General features: G+C 42.0%; 2 long non-coding RNA genes across 2 annotated transcripts; one reads left to right on the top strand and one right to left on the bottom strand.

The window, feature by feature from the left end:
- Window positions 1–11,525: 11,525 nt before the first annotated feature.
- LOC308325319 lies at window positions 11,526–12,927 on the bottom strand. Its single transcript, XR_013965021.1, has 3 exons — window positions 12,788–12,927; window positions 12,546–12,655; window positions 11,526–12,200 (listed from the first exon to the last, which is right to left on the bottom strand). It is a non-coding gene; the product is annotated as an uncharacterized lncRNA (long non-coding RNA).
- A 6,661-nt stretch (window positions 12,928–19,588) lies between these two features.
- LOC308325052 lies at window positions 19,589–22,424 on the top strand. Its single transcript, XR_013964995.1, has 6 exons — window positions 19,589–19,728; window positions 20,713–20,852; window positions 20,998–21,193; window positions 21,286–21,364; window positions 21,515–21,591; window positions 21,769–22,424. It is a non-coding gene; the product is annotated as an uncharacterized lncRNA (long non-coding RNA).
- The last annotated feature ends 200 nt before the right edge of the window (window positions 22,425–22,624 follow it).

Below are 22,624 nucleotides of genomic sequence, written 5' to 3'. Positions count from 1 at the left end.
TTATATATGTGTCTCAATTCTGGGAGTGGAGGAGATACCTAAAAAGGGTCTGTGGTTGTTGTTTTTGTCGACTAAAACGAAATAAAAACTAAGTGTTAGAGCCAATTTAGTCATTATTTATTAGTTTGTTTGGACACTCGTTGCTGCCCCCCGCTGTTTGGGCTATTAAATACGGTAGTTGCCACAGGCCCACAGCTCACACAGCAGGAAGGAACCCACTTGATAAGGGAGAGAGAGAGAGAGAGTGTGACAAGAGGAAAATGTTTGGACACGTACACGTACACGTACACGTACACGCGTGAATGAAATAAGAAGAGAATAGTTTTGGTTATGTTATATTGAACTGTCACATTTACACTGATCTATTTATACACACACACACACACACACACACACACAGCGAAGCTGATCGTTTTGAGTTTGTTTGCTCCTAAAGCGTTGACACAACTGCAGAGTCTTAATGCCAGGGGGACGGGGGGGAGGTAACTGGGGGTGGGAAATCATTTCGATTTTTCCTGTAACCAGGGAAAGCCTTATCCAAGCACAAGGCGAGGATCCCACGCTGAAAAAAAGTCTAGCGGCTGTGTTGAGCCAAGAGGAAATTAAAACAAAAGAGCATGGGCTACTTTAGTGACCAAGGGTTGTTAATGCGCATGTGGTGCCCAAACGTTGCAAAGGGAATCAGACTGGAGTGCAGTGGTCCAAATTGTGGTCCCAACTGCATACAGGCAGCAGGTTCTCTCGTTAGCTCACGATCATGATTGGGCGGGGCACTTGGGAATTACAAAAACATATTCCCGAATCCTAAAACACTTATTTTGGCCAGGGCTGAAACAAGCTGTTTCCCAATATTGTCGCTCTTGTGCCATCTGTCAGCTGACGGGCAAACCTAACCAAACCATTCCTGCTGCGCCGTTCTGTCCCATTCCTGCTGTTGGAGAACCATTTGAAAGGGTTATTGTGGATTGTGTAGGGCCTTTGCCTCCTACCAAGGCTGGGAATCAGTATCTGTTGACTATCATGTGTGCTGCGACTAGATTTCCCGAGGCTATTCCTCTGCGCAACATAACTGCCACCTCAGTGTTTAAAGCTCTGACCAGGTTCTTTACTACGCGTGAGGATTTTGTAAGGTTATCCAAACGTATCAGGGTACTAATTTCTTATCCAAGGTATTTAAGCAAGTAATGGAAACTCTGTCTATCCGTCATGTCGAGTGCCTATCACCCGGAGTCTCAGGGGAAGGGCAGGAATTTCACGGCGGCCACAGCGGCCATGGCCATGGTTGCCCCTCTCTTTGGCCGTGTGCCCCTCGGAAAATTATATGCCCATATGCCACATGGCCGCGGTGCATGCCCATTTTCCTTTGCGCAATTTTCCAATCATTACGGTAAGCTTCCCCAAAGTGGTTCGATTATTTTGCCTCCTCCCTCCTCCTCCGCTCCATGCACGCATTTGTTGGTTAGGTTTAGATAGAGGGTTCATTTGGTTTCTAGAATAGGTATAGTCTTTTTTTTTTTTTTTTTTCCTGTGTTGCCCCATACAGCCGGTTTTGTTGATATTATATAATTTAAATAACGTTGAACTTGACAATTGTAAACTCGTAGCTCGAGTAGAGGGCTCGGCCCCTATATTTGATTTGTTTGGAAGCACAGAAACTATCGTTATTAGTCCGTACAGGTTGTCTAGATAGAAGGTTATAGCTATATTTATGTCTATTGTATTAACCTTAAACAACAGTTCACTTGCCAGCCTTGTTGCATCCTTTAATAACCTAGACAAATGAGGGAATGTAACAGTGCGTCTCAACTACTACACCGTCTCCGTGCTGGCGACTTGAAAATTAAGGTTATCTCCATAACACTAAGCTATGATGACTAAAACTAAGCTTAATGTATTGACAATTTCGTCAACAGAGAAACTAGACTAAAATGTTAGTCTAGTGGACATGATATCCAGAATAAGTCATTTTACACTTGGTTGCAATAGCCGATCTACAAGCTGTTGTCAGCTTGTAGATCGGCTATTTTCAGCAAGTGTAAAATTAGCCATTACGACGGCATCAAGGTCCGCCAAAACACATTCGAGTCGACTAAATCAACTGCAGATTCAGTCGACTAAAATCTTATGACATTTAGTCGACTAAAACCAGACTAACACTAAAACATTCCGGGTGACTAAAAATGTGACTAAAACTAATAAGTGAAAACCATTCGAGAGAGACTATATAACGAAAACTGAACTCAAAATGTGCTGCCCAAAACAACTCTGCTCATGGGGTCAGTGCGCTCATGTATGCAGGTGGATGAGGAGGACGAGGGCGCTGCTTTACTTACTTACTTACGCCTATAGCCCAACTTTGGGCATAGGCCACGAACAAGAGCTCTCCAGACATCACGGTCCTGGGCCATCTTCTCCAGCTGTCCCCATGTGTGGCCAGATCTCTTCACATCTGCATCCAGGTCACGGTGCGCTGCTGGCAAAGAACAAAAAGTAAGACGGAGGCTGAAGATGTCAGACTCTCATTAACCCATTCTGAACGGGAACCCGTTTTGGTGTTTAGCATCATGTTATGCTTTAGCTATTGAAAAATAGCAGATCTACAAGCTCATAGCGCGCCACCGAGTGGCGCGCTACGAGCTTGTAGGTCTGCTATTTTTGAAAAATCGAAGAACGACTTGACATTTTTTAGAATCTGATCTCAGGTCAGAATGGGTTCATCAGACCAGTGTGTGTCCGGTGGAAACCTCGTATGAATCTGATCTCAGGTCAGAATGGGTTAAAGTTTCAGCGTGGCTTTACTCTGCTCCATTCCTGCACATCTCCGCTGTGTGGAGAGCAGTGGAGCGGAAAGAAGCTTCCAGCTCTGACCCAACAACGCACACACGACACCTGACAGATGTAGCCTCCTGTATGGCTGCAGTGCACATCCATGCGCACGTGAGTGTGCACACGCACACACACACACACACACACACACACACACACACACACACACACACACACACACACACACACACACACAGCACCTTTTTGGAGTAGTGGCTCCAAAAGTGGCTAGCAAAAGCTAAGGAATTATGGCAAGTTCACAGCTGGAAGCAGACGGGCACTACCCATGCAGATTTTTGTTTTTGTGGTCATGTGTGGTTATTTGACTCATTTTTTTGCCTGTTTTTCACCATATTTGCGGTTATGTAAGGTTATTTGCCTATTTTGTTTGGTATAATTTCCTCCATTTTTCGTTCATTTTAGTACTATTTTGTCCCGTCCCCCCCATGAGCCAAGGATACAGTAGCTTGTTTAAAACAGGCGGGTTGGGCGCATTGGCGCCACTGTTTTGGAGTGTTTACTGTTGAGGTTGCAGTACAGTATATTACACTCAATATCCCATGATAGCGATCCTATACGCTTTCACATGTTCTTGATGTGTTTGAGGATCCCTGAACACAGCAGCTCTAGACTCAGTTTCACAACACGCCATATCCCAATGTCTTGTGAGCGCGTCGATCTGCCATTTCTTGTTCAAATGTCTTAATACACCCAGCCTGCCAGAACCGTAGTAACCGTATGATTAAATGAATCGTCTAGCCTGCCAGAAACGTAGCCTACGTTTTCCAGGGTTTATATTCTTTAATCCATGTTTTGATCCGATCTAATTGCTAGCTTTTTCCACCACCGACTGAGAGAACAACAACCGGTGAAGACACCACACACAGCCTTTTGTCATTGTAACATCCGGTTACGCATATTTGGCTCTTCAAAATAAGGGTTATGTGCGATAAAACCAATTGATCCTGGTGGCCATTTAAAATCCCCCCCTATTTTTATTTTTTTTACAATTTGCTCAAAATAGGCCTGTTTGTTTTGTTTTGTTAAAAAAGGCAGAGATCTTTTTCATTTATGCATTTTTTTGGGTTGTCTGCAAAGAAATCACTAGAGAGATTTGGAAAAAGAAAATAGGGAGGGCCATCCAGGGTTAATCTGGTTAAAAAGAGTCCTTTGAGCAAGATTTGGAAATTAACGCATCCTCATGATACTTATTGGCATTCAGCAGCACAGCGTGAGGTCATGTTCCACTTTAATAATCAAGCTTCTCGACACTCATTTACTGCCTGCTGGCGTCCCTCCCTCTCTCCAGGGACGCCAAGCACAGACATGCCCCTAAAGACCCCCCACTGCAACCCCTCATCTACACACCCACCCACTCTCACACACACACACACACACACACACACTCCCTTCAATCAAGACAGAGAGGTGAAAATGGGGGAGTGGGGAGTGTTTGTATAATCTCGGCGGCTGTTCTAGTCTCCAATCTGGGGGGGGTTAACCTCATATAAGCCCCTTAAATCCCCAGTTTAGAGGGCTAGAACTGATGGGCTTCCACACACTGTCTATTGCCTCAACTGGACCTGAGAAGGACCTCTGCTCTGCTGACCCCCAAAGCCGAGTCATGAGCAGCAGAGCGACCCGAGCCACGGCAGAGTTTTGGGTCCGATGCCGGGCGATTACAATGCTGAAGAGCTGCCATGGGGGAAATACAGACATCAAGGGCTTGTGGTGCCCCCTGTGGGCAGAAGTGAATGCCATTTTGCAGGCACGCTCAAATAGAGGCCCTTCAATTTGTAATTCCAATTTTGTGTACAATTTCTATTTTACTTTTAGTCATAGTCTATGGAATGAAACTTCATTTAGTTTTAGTCATATTTTAGTCACCTGGAATGTTTTAGTGTTAAGTCTAGTTTTAGTCGACTAAATGTCATAATATTTTTGTCGACCAAATCTGCAGTTTATTTAGTCGACTAAAATGTGTTTTGGCGGGCCTTGATGCCGCCGTGATGGATGATTTTGCACTTACTGAAAGATCTACAAGCATTGCCCTGCGTTGTGAGCTTGCATATCTGATATTTTCAGCATGCAAGTGTAAAATGACTTATACTGGATCTCTTGTCCACTAGTCCCTTCCTGACATTTTAGCCTAGTTTTTATTTGTTGACGAGATTGTCACTATATTTAGTGTTAGTTTTAGTCATCGTAGCTTAGTTTATGTAGTTTCCATTTCAACACTGCCTGATGGATGAAATGGCAACCCTCCTGAAAATGTATTTTACGTTTATCGAGCTGTAGATACGGGGGAAACCACTGTTACTGAACAAATACGTTATAATGCAATGATACGAAGACTTATTACAGGCCAGCCACGCATTAAAAGTAAATTAATCCAAAAAACTAACGTCATTTGTATTGTTTACCTATTTCTAACCTACCACGGGGCAGCACACCTAAACCTAATCTTAACCCATGTCTAACCAATGACTAGTCTAAACTAAGTATGCACCCCTAAAATATATTAGTGCAACTTTCGTTCATTTTTTATCTATCACTACGCCAAAAAAAGAGTTCCATGTGATAGAGGGGTCAAAGTTGAACGAAAGTTGCACTAATATTTTAGAAATAGGTCAACAATACAAATTACATTCGTTTTGTGAACACATTTACTTTTACTGCGTGGCCTCACAAAATTACCGGAACTACTTAATATTGACCAAAACCAGAGCACCAGAACTATCCCTTTAATAATTGCCTTGCTAATGCTCGTTGGTGTCTCGTTTGAACAAAGAGGTCACGGTATCAGCTCATTGTTTTATATTTACCATGTGACCTGGTTACATTGCAGCTAATTTGACCTGGTTCCCACTATACAGGCAACACAGACACATTGTGCTTTCTGGTTCATGTACACTATGAGCAAAAACATAATAGTCCGGCAGTCGAGGTGGACGGGTGGGAAATTTGGTATATAGTCTTTTTTATTGGCCTAAAATATTGTCTATATACATAATATATTCATGAATCCACTTGCTGACCGGCTGTCGGTATTGGGCAAATGTTTTATATAGGGGTTTCTTGTGACCCTATACCATTAACACGGCAGGCAAAAATGTAAAACTTTCCTTTTGCACAAAATACACAAAATGTGCTGACCTCATCACATTTGTGCTGACCTCATCACATTTGTCATGACGAGTGTTTTTTGTGCAAAACTAATGCTTGGAATGCATTTAGAATCATGAAAACCCCCTAGTCTGACATGTCACATGCTACTTAAAGCATATGGAAAGTTTGACATTTTTGACAAATTTTCCTGGGAAAAAAAAAGCCAAATAGTGATAGCCGGTCAGCAAGTGGATTCATGAATGTATGCATATAGACAATATTTTAGGCCAATAAAAATAATAATATATATATATACCACATTTCCCACTTTAAACAAAAGAAGCCTGTCGGCTGCCGGACGATCAGCTGTCTCTGTCTGACGAGGTCGCTTCCTTCCAGTCCATTTTTCTGTTATTCGTGCCATTTGTAACTCACTGTACTCTGGTATGAGCAAAAAATATATCTCGCCTCCAGATGGTGCAGAACTCTGCGGCTCGCCTTCTCACCAACACGAGAAAACGTGAACATATCACACGGATTTTAGCTAATCTTCACTGGCTCCCTGTAAGCTACAGAATTGATTTTAAGATTTTATTGATTACTTTTAAAGCTCTACATGGTCTAGCTCCCATTTATTTAAGAGATTTGCTGAAACCCCATAACCCTGTGTGCTCCCTTAGGTCATCGGGGAGGGCCCTCCTAGTTCCTCCTGCAACGCGTCTGGTCACTCGGGGTGGCCGGGCCTTTGCGGCTCAGGCACCTTTGCTCTGGAACTCCCTGCCTTTGGCTCTTAGATTAGCAGAATAGGTGCCTTCTTTTTAAAACGCTTTTAAAAACACATCTGTATGCCAAGTGTTTTTCCTAATATTGTTTTTTATTGTTTTATTGACCTGTTATTTTTCTTCATGCTTTATTATATCTGATGTTTTGTTGTTTTTATGTTTTTATGATTATCGTTTTATAACTATACGTTCATTCAGTCATGTGCATTCCAAATGCAGTCTCATCCCTCTACTACAAACAGCCCTACACAATGTGATCTCATCCCTCTACTACAAACAGCCCTACACAATGTGATAATGCAATTATGTTCTCCAGAGTGGCACAACAGAGAAATAGCCTGCTTGTGTTGATAAGCAATCAATTCCACTGATTCTATTCATTGGCCTACTATACATACACACGGAGATAGACAGGAACGTCTATGAACACCCCTGACCACGGCCCCATGCGGGGGTCTGCCCCCAACAAGACCATATAACATTAGGCAGTCTTTCTTTCCTTTTTTACTTCAATGAGGTGATGTAAATTAGACATGAGGCTGCTTAAAAGGGACAGTAGTGCCACGTGGTGGCGTTTGCAGAGAACTGCAGGTATATTTGCCACTGAGGTATTACCTTCCTGGCTCAACATGTGGTTTCATGCTTTGAGACAGGAGTGTTTGGACCCAAAACAGACTCATTTTAACAGCATGGCTGGGGTATAATGACTGCTTTTGAGTTTTGACCAGTACGGTCTGCTCACATCCAAGCAAGAGATGTTGTAATAATAAAGATGAAATAATGTAAATTTAAAACAATATATGTCTGAGCCACGGCAAGAAACGGCAAAGGAATTATCCACCCACATAGGAGAATGACACTTTGCTACAAAACAAAAGAAGCTGAATAAAGATGAAATCATATAAATTAAAACAATATGTCATGAGCCACGGCAGGAATTGGAAACAACAAAGATTTTATCCCCCCCACATCCCCCGAGACATGGCCAAAGCATTTCCGGGGGGTCCCGACTCCCCAGCCAGGAACGTTGAGAACCCCTGTTCTATGGTAATGACAGACTACTGGACAGTGTTGTTTACGTCGACTAAAACAAACAAATAAAAACTAGACTAAAATGTTAGGAAGGGACTAGTGGACAACAGATCCAGTATAAGTAATTTTACACTTGCTGAAAATAGCAGATCTACAAGCACACAACGTGTCGCAGCGCATTATGAGCTTGTAGATCTGCTATTTTCAGCAATGCCAAAAACAACACTGCTACTGGCTGCCCGGCCCTTTACTGTATGTCCTTGCTTGCTCACATGTAACGTTTTATGGATAACACATAACACATTGATATGTTCTGTCTTGTGTTAGTCCTCCTTTGTTTACTAGTGTTGATTGTGTTTTTGAGTAGGCCCATGTCTTTACTTGGTTGTTATTGACTGTGTTGCTGAGTAGGTCCATGTTTTTACTTGGTTGTTTAAACATGACATCTCCACTTTTCGCTTTATTGGTATAGAACAAGTCAAACTACCAGCAAGAGGTGGTAACCATGATGTCCTTCTCAAACAACGCAAGGCTTACTGGATACACACATTGCAAACCCTCCACCCGAAAGGGCTGAATGATGAGCTATTATTAAATGTTATGCTGTAATCCATAAAATGTATTCATTTAATTATTGATTGTCCAGTGGGGTGCCACAAGCACTATGTGTGGTTTTTTTATACTTCATGTCCACTCTTGAGTATAACCTTATTTTGATATTCATTTACTTATAAATTGTATGTTGCATTTTGTGGCATGACTTTGATATTATTCCCTGTATTGTTGCAATTGGTGACTTTCAATAATATACTAGGAATGTTCTACATTAGTACTGCACCTTAAGTCACATGACTGGGTTTTTCACAGCTGCTGATGAATGATTAATATATTCAATTTGATTGGTTGTCTAAACCTACTGTTGTGTATTTAATGCATGTCAGCCAATTCTCAAACTATGCCTGAAGAAGGCCGAAACGTTGCTACGACTCTTATCTAAATAAAAAAACTCTTGAACCAGCAAGTGGCGGTGTACGGGTCTCTCCTCCTTCTCTGAAATGTCTATAAGGAAAATGAACGGGGAATCATTTCCTGGGCCCTGGTAGGGGGCGGGACTGGGCCCTGGTAGGGTGCGGGACTGGGCCCTGATAGGGGGCGGGACTTGGCCCTGATAGGGGGCGGGACTGGGCCCTGGTAGGGGGCGGGACTGAGCCCTGGTAGGGGGCGGGACTGGGCCCTGGTAGGGGGCGGGACTGGGCCCTGGTAGGGGGCGGGACTGAGCCCTGGTAGGGGGCGGGACTGAGCCCTGGTAGGGGGCGGGACTGGGCCCTGGTAGGGGGCGGGACTGAGCCCTGGTAGGGGGCGGGACTGGGCCCTGGTAGGGGGCGGGACTGGGCCCTGGTAGGGGGCGGGACTGCGACGCTATATTTTCTACATTGTTTTGGAGACCAACGAGTCCTGGCACACGGAAAAGCAATAAACAAGTGAAATATAAACAAGACAATAGGCTTTTGTGAGATATACTCATACTACCACGCACACACACACACACACACACACACACTCACTCCTGTATTTTTGAGGGGCGCTAGCCCCCTCCTATATGACCAGCTCCTATGACCAGCTTTTAAAATTGAGGGCAGAAAAGTGAAGACGGAAAAGTGAGGACACATTTGTGATGATTGCATTGGTTGAGCATGGTTGAGTCTGTCTGCACACACACACACACACACACACACACACACACACTTAATTGTATTGAAATGTACTGTAAAGCTCCAAGCTCCTCCTCCATTATCCTGCACTCTTTCTAAATAAACATGCATTTCTTCAAAAACGTTGCTATTCCTCTCCTGCAGTCTCCAAGTCTGTTGTTCACCAGCCTGGGGGTCCACCTATGCTTTCTATGGCAGTGGTTCCCAAACTTCTTCATGTCAAGGACCCCCAAATTGACATTAATTAGCCCGCGGACCCCCATTTGAAAATATATGCCAGGGACCCCCATAATTAAGTTTTTTATGTCTCTAGCAGTGATTTTCAACCCGTTTAATTTGAAGGACCCCCCCCCCCCCCCCCCCAGTTTGACATGCATTAGTCTACGGACAGCCCATTTAATAATTAATAGCATTTCTAATTAATTAGAGAGAGAGAGAGAGAGAGAGAGAGAGAGAGAGAGAGAGAGAGAGAGAGAGAGAGGTATATGCGTGTGTGCGTCAATTTAACAAAGGTGCAGACGATCAGAAGATCAGCAGAAAGAGACCGACGTTTGCTCGGACCCAGACTTTTTCGCCCCCTCTCTGGAAATAAAAACGTCTGGGTTTCCATTCCGAGGCTACTGTAGTTTTGTTCACCACCATTCAGTCATAAGTTCTCAACAGACCAACCTGTTACTCTGTGTAACTTGAGGACGGGCTTCAGCATGGCTTCCAGTTCCAGCAGTTCATCTCTCTGTTGAAAAGCTCCAATAGTTCCAGCTCGCTATTCAGCTCTGATACAGTGACTGACATGGTCTCTGTCTGTCTGTGTGGAAATAAATATGTGACAATATAGTAACTGGAGATGCGTAAATCTTCGTCCGAGCATGGACATGTAAACAAAACACCCCGCCTGCCTCTGATTGGCCTACCGACACCCTCCGAGGTATGGAATCCAAAAGGTGCCAAAATTCAAATGAAATGGCAAATACGAAAAGTCAATTGAAATAAGAGAAATGCTTTTTCATTTTAAGGTCATTAACTGTATTTACATTTCAGCCCAGAAAATCCAACTGGCCATTTGAACTGAGCTTTTACGTCCTGTCTTTTGTCAGTCGCTTCCATTCAATGTTTATCAAGGAAGTGTGCGTGTGCGCGTGCATGTCGAGTGAACTGAAGTCAGTTGGAAATTTTCGATAATAATGACAATATTTAAAGTCATCAAATTTGTGACTCAAGTCCAATTGAGTCTAAAGAACAAGTCTGAGTATAGTGATAAAATCAGTGACATATTACCATATTTCTTATTCTTATACATAGGCTATTCTTCTTTATGACCATCCCTTTCAAAGATTTGTATCAGGTAGTCTACAGTCTACACCCCCATCACCTGGCTGCACCAATGAACTGTTCCGGTTGCAACTTAATACCAAAGGGTGGGGCTTAGTGACATACTACAAGGATGCTCATTCTATAAAAACTGGGACAGTATTTGGTGTGTTTATTTCAGTCGTGTTGTCTTGGGCTAGCTTTACTCAGTGTGTATATACATCTGTATACATGTATTTATCAACAACATGCATTTAAAAAATTCAACAGGAACTCAGCGAGGAGTTAATGATTACAGCCGTAAATGGCAAAAGAATGAGAAGGAATCTTTGAAATGTTTCATAGTTTTAGAAATATGGTGCTTTCAAATTTGATAATGGGGGTAAATTTATAATGGGGCTCAATGGCAGCTCTATGGCACGTCAAAAAGTCACTTTCACCTAGAAACTCCATTCACACTTTTTATAATTCAGCTTACTGTGGGCACACATGCTGGAACTTTTGACTTTGAAATGTTTTGTAGTTTCTGAGTTATTTAACTTAAACCCACAATGCATTCTAGCACAAACTTTGGCATGCTACAGTCCTACATGCTTACACCTATAAACCCCTTTCAAACCTATTTAGGTTCATCTTACGGTGGACTTGTTTGCCTGAAAAGCAATCTTTGAAATGTTTCATAGTTTTAGAAATATAGTGCTTTCATTTGATTTGATTATGTATTTAATAATAATATTTGGTATCTGATTCTCCAAGGGAAACTTCATTATTTATTAAATGAATAAAAAGAGGAAGTAGATTAAAACAAAAGTATACAAACTTTACATTCCAAGTCCCAAATTATTTGCATAAAACAAGTAATCAATATTAAAAAATGTTGAGATGTTGTAGATGATAATATGATGAGAAATAGATGCATATATAGTAACTCGTACTGCACTGATTAATGACTGAAACACATCATAATGCATGTTTCAATACACATCATCCAGTAACTGATACATTGTGATAATGATGATTTCACACCAGTGGTATCCAAACCTTTTAGCTCGAGAGCCAAAAGATACATCTGATGTCTCCCCGGCCCCAAACTAGCAGAACTATCACAATATTCACCCCTTCTTCAAATGGGTGTTCTCTCTTTGATTTTGTATTTATGTATGCAATTATATATATATATATATATATATATATATATATTATTGATTATTCATGTTCAAAATAATCCCTTCAATCTTTTGTAAGAATCAATGTGTCCGCGACCCACATATATAAGTCCCGGCCCACTGTTTAGGAACCAGTGTTCTACACAGCTCTTTCACACATCCAGTAGAAAGACCCTGTGCATCCTGCATCGTTCCATCCTTGAGCCCAAGCTTGGCCGCAGTCTTCCGCTCTCGACCAGTCGTTTGGCTCACCGGCTCTCCAGAACCTGTAGACGTATATAGGGAGGCAGTGGTGGACAAAGTATATGCATTCAAGTAAATACTGCAGTAAGTATTCAAAAGTACAAATTATGAAGTACATTTTCAGAATTATCTACAAGCTCTCAACAGGTTGCAAGATGAGGTTAATTTCGGCCAAGACATTTGGTACAGAGGGAAAAAGGAGCAGAACAAATATAGAGCCCTGGGGAACCCCACGGTCATCCAATAATAGGGTTTAACCACTAGATAGTTGACAGAGGGTTGGGTTGGGGGGGGGGGGGGGGGGGTATCCAAACATACCAGGCCGTAGAATATCAAAGAACAACAGGAGAGTGAAAGTATAGTCTTACGTTGGTGTGGTCAGTGGTGTTCCATCCACCCACTTCCACACGCCTTCTGTCGCTCTGTCAATCAGACCAATCCACACCCTCCGGGATGACACCACTCTCTCAAGTAAGGCCTGTACATAAAAGGCTTCTGGTTACTGAAGTACAAACTGTACAACACACACAAACACACACACACACACACACACACACACACACACACACACACACACACACACACACACACACACACACACACAGGTTACCTGTTTTTCTTGGCTGTTTATGATGATCAGGTCTGATTGCCTCTCGATACAGTCTTGTCTGCTCTGGTTCCAGCTTTTGGACTCAGTAGAGATGTAATAACACACACCGGCACCGCCATCAAATGTCATTCCATATGATTCTAACACAAAAAAATAATAAATAATAATAATAATAATAAGGGTAATAATAATAATAATTTCTCTATGATGAACAACATGACAATAAATAAAAACAGTGAAATCTCACTGACCACACAGCCTCCTCTTCAGGTAAGGTGAACATGTGGTCTGCAACTGGTCAAAACTTGTCTGCAACTGGTCTTTCTCTGTTGCCAGGTTGTTATGGCTGGCCTGCAACTGGTCAAAACTGGTCTGCAACATCTTCAATTCAGAATCTGTAAGAAGGGGGGTGCATACTTAGTTTAGACTAGTCATTGGTTAGACATGGGTTAAGATTAGGTTTAGGTGTGTTGCCCCGTGGGAGGTTAGGTTTAGGGTGAGGGTTTGAGATAGGTTGTAGTTGTGTGGTTACCACAGTCGCTTACATAGTATAGGCCCGTCCCACTAACGTTACTAGCCAATTACAATTTCAAGTCACACCTGTGATCATGTGTAAGTTATTCAGGGGATTTATGCCGCCAAAAATCATGTTTTTGCGAGAAAAAAGCTTTTGGCTTTTGGTTGATTAAACCACCCCGAACAAATTTGGGATGGATTGGACATTCCGTTCGTGATGGCGGAAAATATATCACATGAGGTGCATACCTAATGTGTGTGTGTGTGTGTGTGTGTGTGTGTGTGTGTGTGTGTGTGTGTGTGTGTGTGTGTGTGTGTGTGTGTGTGTGTGTGTGTGTGTGTGTGTGTGTGCGCGCGTGCGCGTGCTGCCGGGATTGGGGTGAGAGAGATAGAGAGAGAGAGAGAAAGAGACACATAGAAAACAACACTAAATTTGACACAAACTATCTTGACACACCCTCGTGATGGTCGAATCTCAGCTCCAACTCCGTCCCTTGGCCCTCGTGATGGTCGAAGCTCAGCTCCAACTCCATCCCTTGGCCCTCGTGATGGTCGAAGCTCAACTGGACGGCAGATGGCATGGCCTCAGCCTCACGCAGACAGAAGAGGAAAAGCAGCAACGCTCTGGAAGCCTCCATCCTGGAACTCAGTGACTATTGATACAGGACAACTGTCTTATATAGAGGGAATGGGCGGGATATTATCTCCCACACAACCGGAACAGTTCATTGGTGCAGCCAGGTGATGGGGGTGTAGACTACCTGATACAAATCTTTTGACACAAATATGAATTAATTATTACCTGTTGCTTGTTTAGCCTACCTTGCTAGACCAGTTCCTTGTGTTATAGGGCATAAAGCAGTGGCAGCCATTTTGTGGTATAATAAAGGTCATTCAGATTAACACATTGGCTGCTGGGCTATTCTGCCAGGCCTATTCGTGTGGTGCTATGGACTTTACATTGAAGGAAAAACACATTTCGGGGCCCACAGAAAAATGTTCTCTTATAGCATACATCAAAAGAAAGCCCAACTTGTCCACTTCAATTAATAATACATTTTGATTTTACCATCTTCCATTCTGGAGATATTGATCTTTTTGTAACACCTGCTTTTGCCTGAACTCTGCTGTCTTGAACATAACAGCAGAGTTATGGAGGGATGGAAGGTTGAAGTTGACAGACATTGACAGACAGATATAAAAATGAACACAAATAATATCCTATATACTGTACATACTATACACCGAATGAAAGCCCTGAATGTTCTTTCTTATGAAAGCAGAGAGTCTTCTGTTTCATACGGTATATAGACAGTATGTACAGTATAGGATATTATTTGTGTTAATTTTTATTATTTAGTGAACATTTAGTTGTCCATGCCTTCTCTAAATGTATCTCTCTCTCTCTCTCTCTCTCTCTCTCTCTCTCTCTCTCTCTCTGTCTCTCTCTCGGCACTTAAATCTAAATAATGTTTGATATAAAGTGTGTGTGCGCGTGGACCCGAGAAGATCTGTGTCAAAAATGTCTAACAACATTTTTAAGATGTTAAGAAACAGAAGATACATGTACAAGCTCACGGCACGGCACAAAGTGACACGCTGTAAGCTTGTACATCTGTTATTTTCTAATAGCCCAAAATCCCCAAATGACAATTGACTTTTATCCAGGGTTATTGAGTTAATGTGTTTTCTTTTTTCTTTCAACCAAGCTCGTATTCAAAACATGAAGTCACATCATGAATAATCGTGCATAGCTTTGCATCTGTCCTTGACAGGTTATTCAGAACATAATAATAATAATAACAATTCTAAATAAATAAGAATAATTATTATTACTATTATTAATAATATTATTAATATTATTATGGGTGCCTGCCATGCAATGGCAGAAACACAGGGTGAAATCAGCAACACATACTTAATAATAATAATCGTAATCTATTATTACAATTGTGAAGTTGCTAGCCAATGAAAAGCGCCAAAAGATGTGAACATGTCAGCCAATGAAAAGCGCCAAAAGATGTGAACATGTCCGCCACTAGCCATTGAAAAGCGCCAAAAGATGTGAACATGTCGTCACAGCTCTCAGGCCCTCCCCTTGCGAGCCTGCAATTTCATCCCTCTCTCTCCGAGACCCAAACAAGGAAGAGGAATTGGAGGCTCACGCTTTTGCTTATTCCTTCTAAATGTCTGTCTTTAAAATATCACTGACACAGCGAATCCCTTACTTACATCAACATTGTTCTTTGTCACTACTTGGTTCGTGCCTTCTAAATATTCCTTACAGACTCAGTGACTGTAGTCGCGGACAGTGGACTACCACGCATACTATACCGCGGACCCCCTCCGCCCCGCGCCGACGATCACACACGGCCACACGGCAGTTCACCAACATGCGATCCAGACGATACATATAGGCAGTGGCTAGCCTGCAGCGGCTACATCATTTGTTTTTTATTCCAATTCATTTTGACGTGCGGAGTCTCCCTCTCTCTCTCTCTCTCTCCACGCCACGCCACACCACACACACACAGGCGCGATTACATACAGTTTCATTCATGCAAACACGGCACTTCTGCCGCGGAGTGCGTGGCGAAGTAACTCTGGGATTAGAGTGGCCGCGAAGCGGGCGCAAATTCTAGTAATAATACATTTTCCGAAACCGCCGGCCGCACGGTTTACCAAAGCCCCGCAATATATACATCAAAACGTGCAGCTCGGCCGGGAATGATGTGCTTGTGCTTTTCTTTCCGATTCGCGTTACCGTGCCCACGTAATTCGCAATAAACTACGCGAAAAATCCCCATTCAAAGTCAATGGGGAAACAGAAAACGACACGTTACTTTGGAGCCACATTGCTCTGGCATACTGTTACGTAGAAACACGATTTAAACCAGGCCATCGACTTTGTCGTGGTTCAGACGGAATTCGAATACGTTGCACGGTTTGCCCGCTATCGCAGTTCAAAGTATTTTTGTCAGTTCCAGAGCATATAGAAGGCTCTGCTCAGCCCTCTGGCCCTCAGGTGCACTGGCTTTTGACCAATGACAGCTCCTCTGCGGTGGATGCATTTTAAATTAATTAATTAAGTTTATTATTTACTTTCTAATCCGTTTTCTCCATGTCCGTTGACGAAAACATGAAGTTAAGAGATTGGGGCATATCATCCAATGGATTAAAATAACGAAAGGAAAGAGACAAATTTACGTTTTGTGGGTTTGAAATTCTTGCTTTTTGGGGTAGCCCTAGTCAAAAAGTCCTATAGGATCTTCGAAATGTCCAATAGGATCCTACAGGATTTTGAAATCCTATTGGAATCCTATTGGATTTTTACACATATCCAACACTATCCTATAGGATTGTGTCAGCACTTTATAAAATCCAATTGGATTTTCCAAAGTGCCAATAGGATCTTATTGGGTTATATCCAACTTTGGAAAGTCCAACAGGATTTTTCAAAGTTTCAATAGGATTCCATTGAAACTGCAGAAACTCCAGTAGGATTTTCTGAAGTTCCAATTGAACCTGGAGCCATGTCCAAAGTTCCAACAGCACCCTATAGGATTATATTGGAACTTCAGAAACTCCAATAGGATTGTCTGAAGTTCCATTTGAACCTGTTCTGTTTCAACAGAACCCTATAGGATTATTTTCCAACAGCCAAAGCCTTTAAACAAAATCATTCAAGTCAAGCCTATTGGAAATATAAGTGTGTTTGCTTATAAAAAAAATCATCCCCATTAAAACAAATGTAGCATTTTTTTTTAATGTAGAACAAATACAACGGTGCTCTGTGGCCTACGGTCGCAACTATATAATCCAGTAAGACGCCTGAGGGCGAGGTCGTGTGCACTGGCCATATATGGAGTGTGTCTTGAGTGTACATGTTTGATGAGGTCAGATCAACATATGGAATGTTAGAACAGGTCAGCTCCAAATATGGAGATCTGGAGGGTGGCAGCGGGGGCAGTGTCTTGAGTGAACAGGCATTGAGGGCACAGGTAGGGCCGGGACTTCATTTTCAGGCCTGTTTAGAACTCTAGTTTTCACCGGCTGCACTCATAACTTTGGAGAAGGCCCGTCTATAGTTTAAATGGACAGGTATCAGATAAAAGGGAGACATCGAAGAGGAAGGACGGATGGGGAACGATCAACATAATGTCAGAACAGGTTCTGACATATATCCATATATTAATATTGATGACATCAGGATCTCCATAGCAGGTCGCATTTACTATATAATCCCTGATTTACTATCATCCCTGATGATGTCATAATGCTGTCACGAGACCTGGGCACAATGTGGGTTTTCCATGTATGGGATTTTGGGTGATGTACGATTCTATAGTTAACCTTTGATAATCATATAATAATAATAATATAATTGCGACCTTCAATTATATTAGGCCTATATTATGTGTGTGTGTGTGTGTATTTATATATATATATATATATATATATATATATATATATATATATATAAAATATTGCTTATTGTTACAATGGGAGTGATACACACACACACACACACACACACACACACACACACACACACACACACACACACACACACACACACACACACACACACACACACAGGCGCTGGTGTTACTATGGGCCTTTACTGTTCCTAATATATGTAAACGACATGACTTCAGCTTGTGACTGCAACTTGTTCCTGTTCGCAGACGACTCAGCACTGCTGGTCTCGGACAGGAACAAACTGCAGGTTGAAAAGACCCTCAGCTCTGAACTCGGTAGAATCTGCACCTGGCTCGCTGATAACAAACTATCCTTACACCTGGGAAAAACTGAATCCATTCTCTTCGGATCAAATAGTAATCTCAAAAAGGCAGATGGCTTCTTGGTTAGAGTTGGTGATGATATTATCACACGGAAGGATCAAATTACCTACCTAGGTTCCATCCTGGAGGCCAATCTTTCCGGTGATAAGATGGCCACCAACATAATCAAAAAAGTCAATCAAAGAACAAGATTCCTCTACAGGATCTCCTCACTGGTCGACAAAAACACCTTGAAGACCTTAACAGGAGCCCTTGTACAAGGTTTCTTTGACTATGCATCCACCTCCTGGTACCACAGCACCTCAAAGGCCCTTAAAACAAGGCTCCAGACCTCCCAAAACAAACTGGTCAGGCTCCTACTTGGCCTCACCCCCCGAACCCACCTCACCCCTGCCCACTTTGACAGGCTGGGATGGCTTAGGGTCGACGACAGAGTACAGCATCTTGCAATGGGTCTGGTCCACAAGATTAGATACACCACCAAGATACCCATGTACCTGTCTAAATACTTCCTTAATGTAAACGAAGTCCACACCCACAACACCAGAGGGAGTGCAACAAACCATGTACAACCCAGATTCGGCACAAACAAGGGACTAAATTCTTTTCGCTCCTATGCGACCAAAATGTGGAACGCCCTACCAACAGTCATTAAGACATGTGAATCCCTTGGCTCCTTCAAAACTGCTCTCAAAGGGCACCTACGGATGGCTGCAATTCGAAACTGGCCTCTGTAAAAGCTGAATTTGTATCTGGATTGTACTATGTTTTTGTATGGACGTGGTGTTGGGTGCCTGCACATATGCACACATGGCATCAACGCATGGTGTTGTGTGCAGGCGCCCTACACTCTGTCTTTGTACTATGGATTGTACTATGTTTTTGTATGGACGTGGTGTTGGGTGCCTGCACATATGCACACATGGCATCAACGCATGGTGTTGTGTGCAGGCGCCCTACACTCTGTCTTTCGTTTTCTTTTCTTTTATCCCCCTGTTCCCCTCACTGTATATATACTTTTTTTCCCTTTTCGCTTCCTATATGATGAATTCCTGTTCTGTTCTTTAACTACATAGAAGTGTCTATTTGTTTGTCTCTAAATGTTTTGATGAATTGAACAATGTGGACCCTGTTGTAAACAAGTGTAAGGCTTAATTGGGTCGTCCACTCACAGTTAACAGTCTTTGTATTGAGTTTGTGCTTGAAATGTACTGTAATTCTGCAAACTGTTAATAAAGATTTCAATCAATCAATCAATCAATGGAATTTATGGGAGATGGGGTGATACGCGCGCGCACACGCATGCGCGCGCACACATACACCTCGGTCTAGAATTTCTCAGAAAACTGTCGTGATTCAAGCAAGACGTAAACGGTCTCTTTGTTTGTTATTGGTTGACACTACGTCACGGTTTCATGTTAAGATCTACAAGCTAACAACTCGTCGCGTCGCAACGCGGAGTGAGCTTGTAGATCTGTTCGTTTTTGACAAGCGTACACCGACTGTCCTTAGCGCGAGCTTTGAACTTTTCAGAAGAGGAAATAATATATAACTGCGTCACGTCTTGGACTGATGCCTGATGGACTCCCACTTTCAGCAGTTTATTCAGCGTTTTTTGAGGTGAGTGTTTAACTGTTTATTAAATAGCACAGGGGAAACTTTATTTAGGTGATTTGCTATTTGTTTGCATACTTATACTTGTCCCATAAGTTTAACACATGGAACCGCGGAGGAGGGGTTATTTTGTACCGTGTTTTGGTGTGGTTGCTTTGAAGACGGTGGAAATGGTTGTTTATGGATTTTTAATATAAGCCTTCCATTTAGGAAAAACACAGGCTTTAACTATCTTCGGGTGCAGTTGCCCAACGATATCAGGGCAGGCCCATTATTAATTTACATGCTGGGGACCCATACTCAACATTTCTAACATAAAACCTTGGTGTACTCAACATGTCCGGGTTCACAATGGGGCTCCATGGGCTGCCAAGTAGACTATAGTAGGGCATTGCGGTTCTCAAAGTGGGGCCTGGGCCGGGACGGGGTACAGGTAAAATAGCAAAGAATCTGTTAGACCACTATGTTATACTTTGGCTATTCGAAAATGGCCAATCCTCAAGCTCATAACATTGCATTGCAAGCCAATTGCATTGCAATAGGCTGTGAGTTTGTAGATTCGAGAATCTAAAAATTTGGGCTAGGCTATAGCTATTTTCCTTGAAACTTTGTGAAATGTCCTGATTAATTTTGAATTAATACCACAAATCTCCTATGGGAATCACTGGTGCAAAATTGGGCTTGAGACCAGATATTATGTTGAATAGCCAACATGAGTAATATAATGTTAAGTTAGTTGCTCTAGTACTTATCTACTAGTATGTATTTATTTATTTTATGTTATGTATAACTTGTTGTATTGGTATGAAAGTGATGTATTGGTATGAAAATGTGTTTACATAACACATTGTGAGCTTGTAGATCTGCTATTTTCAGTGAGTGTCAGAATAGGGGCACTTTTCCCCTACTTTCTAGTAAGGGTTTTCTAGTAAGGGATGCATTCTAGTGTTTCTATTCATCTTTAACAACTTGAAAAACTTTGTTTCACAGGATGCCATGCTTGATTCACTGCACAATAAATAAAAAAAAGAAAGGAAGCTACTTGTGTCTAACAAGGAAATGGCACAAATAACAGAAAAATGGACTGGAAGGAAGCGACCTCGACAGCTGAGGTTAATCCAAGCACCATGGTAAAAAATCTGTTTTAGCTGAAAACTAGTCTGTGCCGAATGAACGTTGGGACCTTTATGCTGATACATTTAAAGGTCCAATGTGTGTATTTTTCAACAATGTTATGCAATTTACTTGAATCTGTAGAACTTGTTTGATTTATAGATTGATACAGGAGAAGATGACTCTCAAAGAACATTTGAGAGTCATGAGAGAGGAAACGGAGAAGGTCCGTCCAGACCTAGAGCTCCTCAAGAAAGGTTGACACGAATCAAATTGTACCGCAGAAACTTTGTGTCCAACCACAGCACATAAGAGACGCTCTCTGAGTTCCCATGTCTCAGACTGACTATCCAAAATAGTAAGTACAATAATGTGTCAATTGTCTCCTTATTTAATTGCATGAGTTATGACTATATTTTAGACATGTTTCTTCTACTTTGCCTTCTAAAGCTCGCTTGGGATCTGAGAGATATCACATTGATGTGGACAAACAAATCCTCAATAAGCTCGCTGCGATGGCAGAAAAAAGGTAATGCCAGAATCAAGTAACAAAAACTGACTGATGGCAGTAGCACCCTGAATCACTCACTCACTACTTGACTGACATTTGTTCTCGTGATTTTAAAGGATTATGAAAATAACATTATTATAATAACTTATTGTATATTTTTTTATTAAGGCCTCCAATCGGAAGCAGCAATTCTGCTCTTGCCTGTACTATTCAAGGAGAAACCAGAGTTTCCGTTTGAAGTTGAGGTGAGCCATGAACCGTTCACTAGTGGGAGAAGCACTATGTAATTGAACCACATTTTATTATTGCATTAGTTTTTATATTATCATATGGTTGTTTCTGTTTTTGACACAGTGGCTCTGCAGGAGACTAGCCAGAGGGTGTGTGTTTGTCTGATGGTTAATGGTATTCCCTCTCCCCAGGGCCTAGCTCAGACCAGCACTGAAAGACACCAAAGATGATGCTGAAAGGCTGCAGGGAGGGTCACCCCATGAAATATGACCACATTATGCTGTCGATGGATGACCAGGTAATCACAGAGGAGAGTGTGGACATCTCAATGGCACTGGGACTCAGAATCCAGTACCCTAAAGGACTGAAAAAGACACTGACCTTTTTGGAGTGTGTTGTTCTGAAATTGAAGGATGCAGGCAAACTTCCTGTCACAGTAAAAAGAGTGTACAACTCCATCTACGAGTAGCATGTACGTAGGAGTCAGTGTTCTCTCTCTATGTCTGGAATGGATGGCCACTTGAGAGTCCGCTAAAAAGCAAGGACTTTGCCACTGGACTGGGCCTCTTCTAATTCTGGAGTGTACATTTTGTTTTAGAAATCCTGAAAGACTGTCAAAGTGTCAAAAACAGTCAAGTGTGTTGTTGACCATTATAATGTTGTTTCACAGAGAAGAACTTTAAAGGGATTTTTTAAAACTTTAGCTGTATGAAATACTTGCCATTAATATAGTGGTTGCAACTGTATTCATTGATTGCCCGATTGAGTCCCGTGGTGGGAGTTCTGCTCTGTTTTTGTGAAATATTAAGTTCCGGTCATTTTGTGGGGGGGCACTGGGGCCACGCATTAAAAGTAAATTAATCCACAACATCATTTCTTTTTTTTTTTTTTTTTGTAAAAGTTTATTACCAAAACAGTTTAAAAGTTTAAGACGTTGAAAACCAACAACCCAAAATGATATATTAAAAACAAAACATACTCTCCCCCCATGACTTCAGCCTGGTGGAGACAAAAATGTATCAAATAAGTATTAAACATGCATACAAT

Source organism: Protomyctophum bolini (assembly GCF_963924005.1).
Source record: "Protomyctophum bolini genome assembly, chromosome: 12".
NCBI classification, from domain to species: Eukaryota; Metazoa; Chordata; class Actinopteri; order Myctophiformes; family Myctophidae; genus Protomyctophum; species Protomyctophum bolini.
Note: the sequence above shows the minus strand (reverse complement) of the source record. Positions and strands in the feature narration are given on the sequence as shown.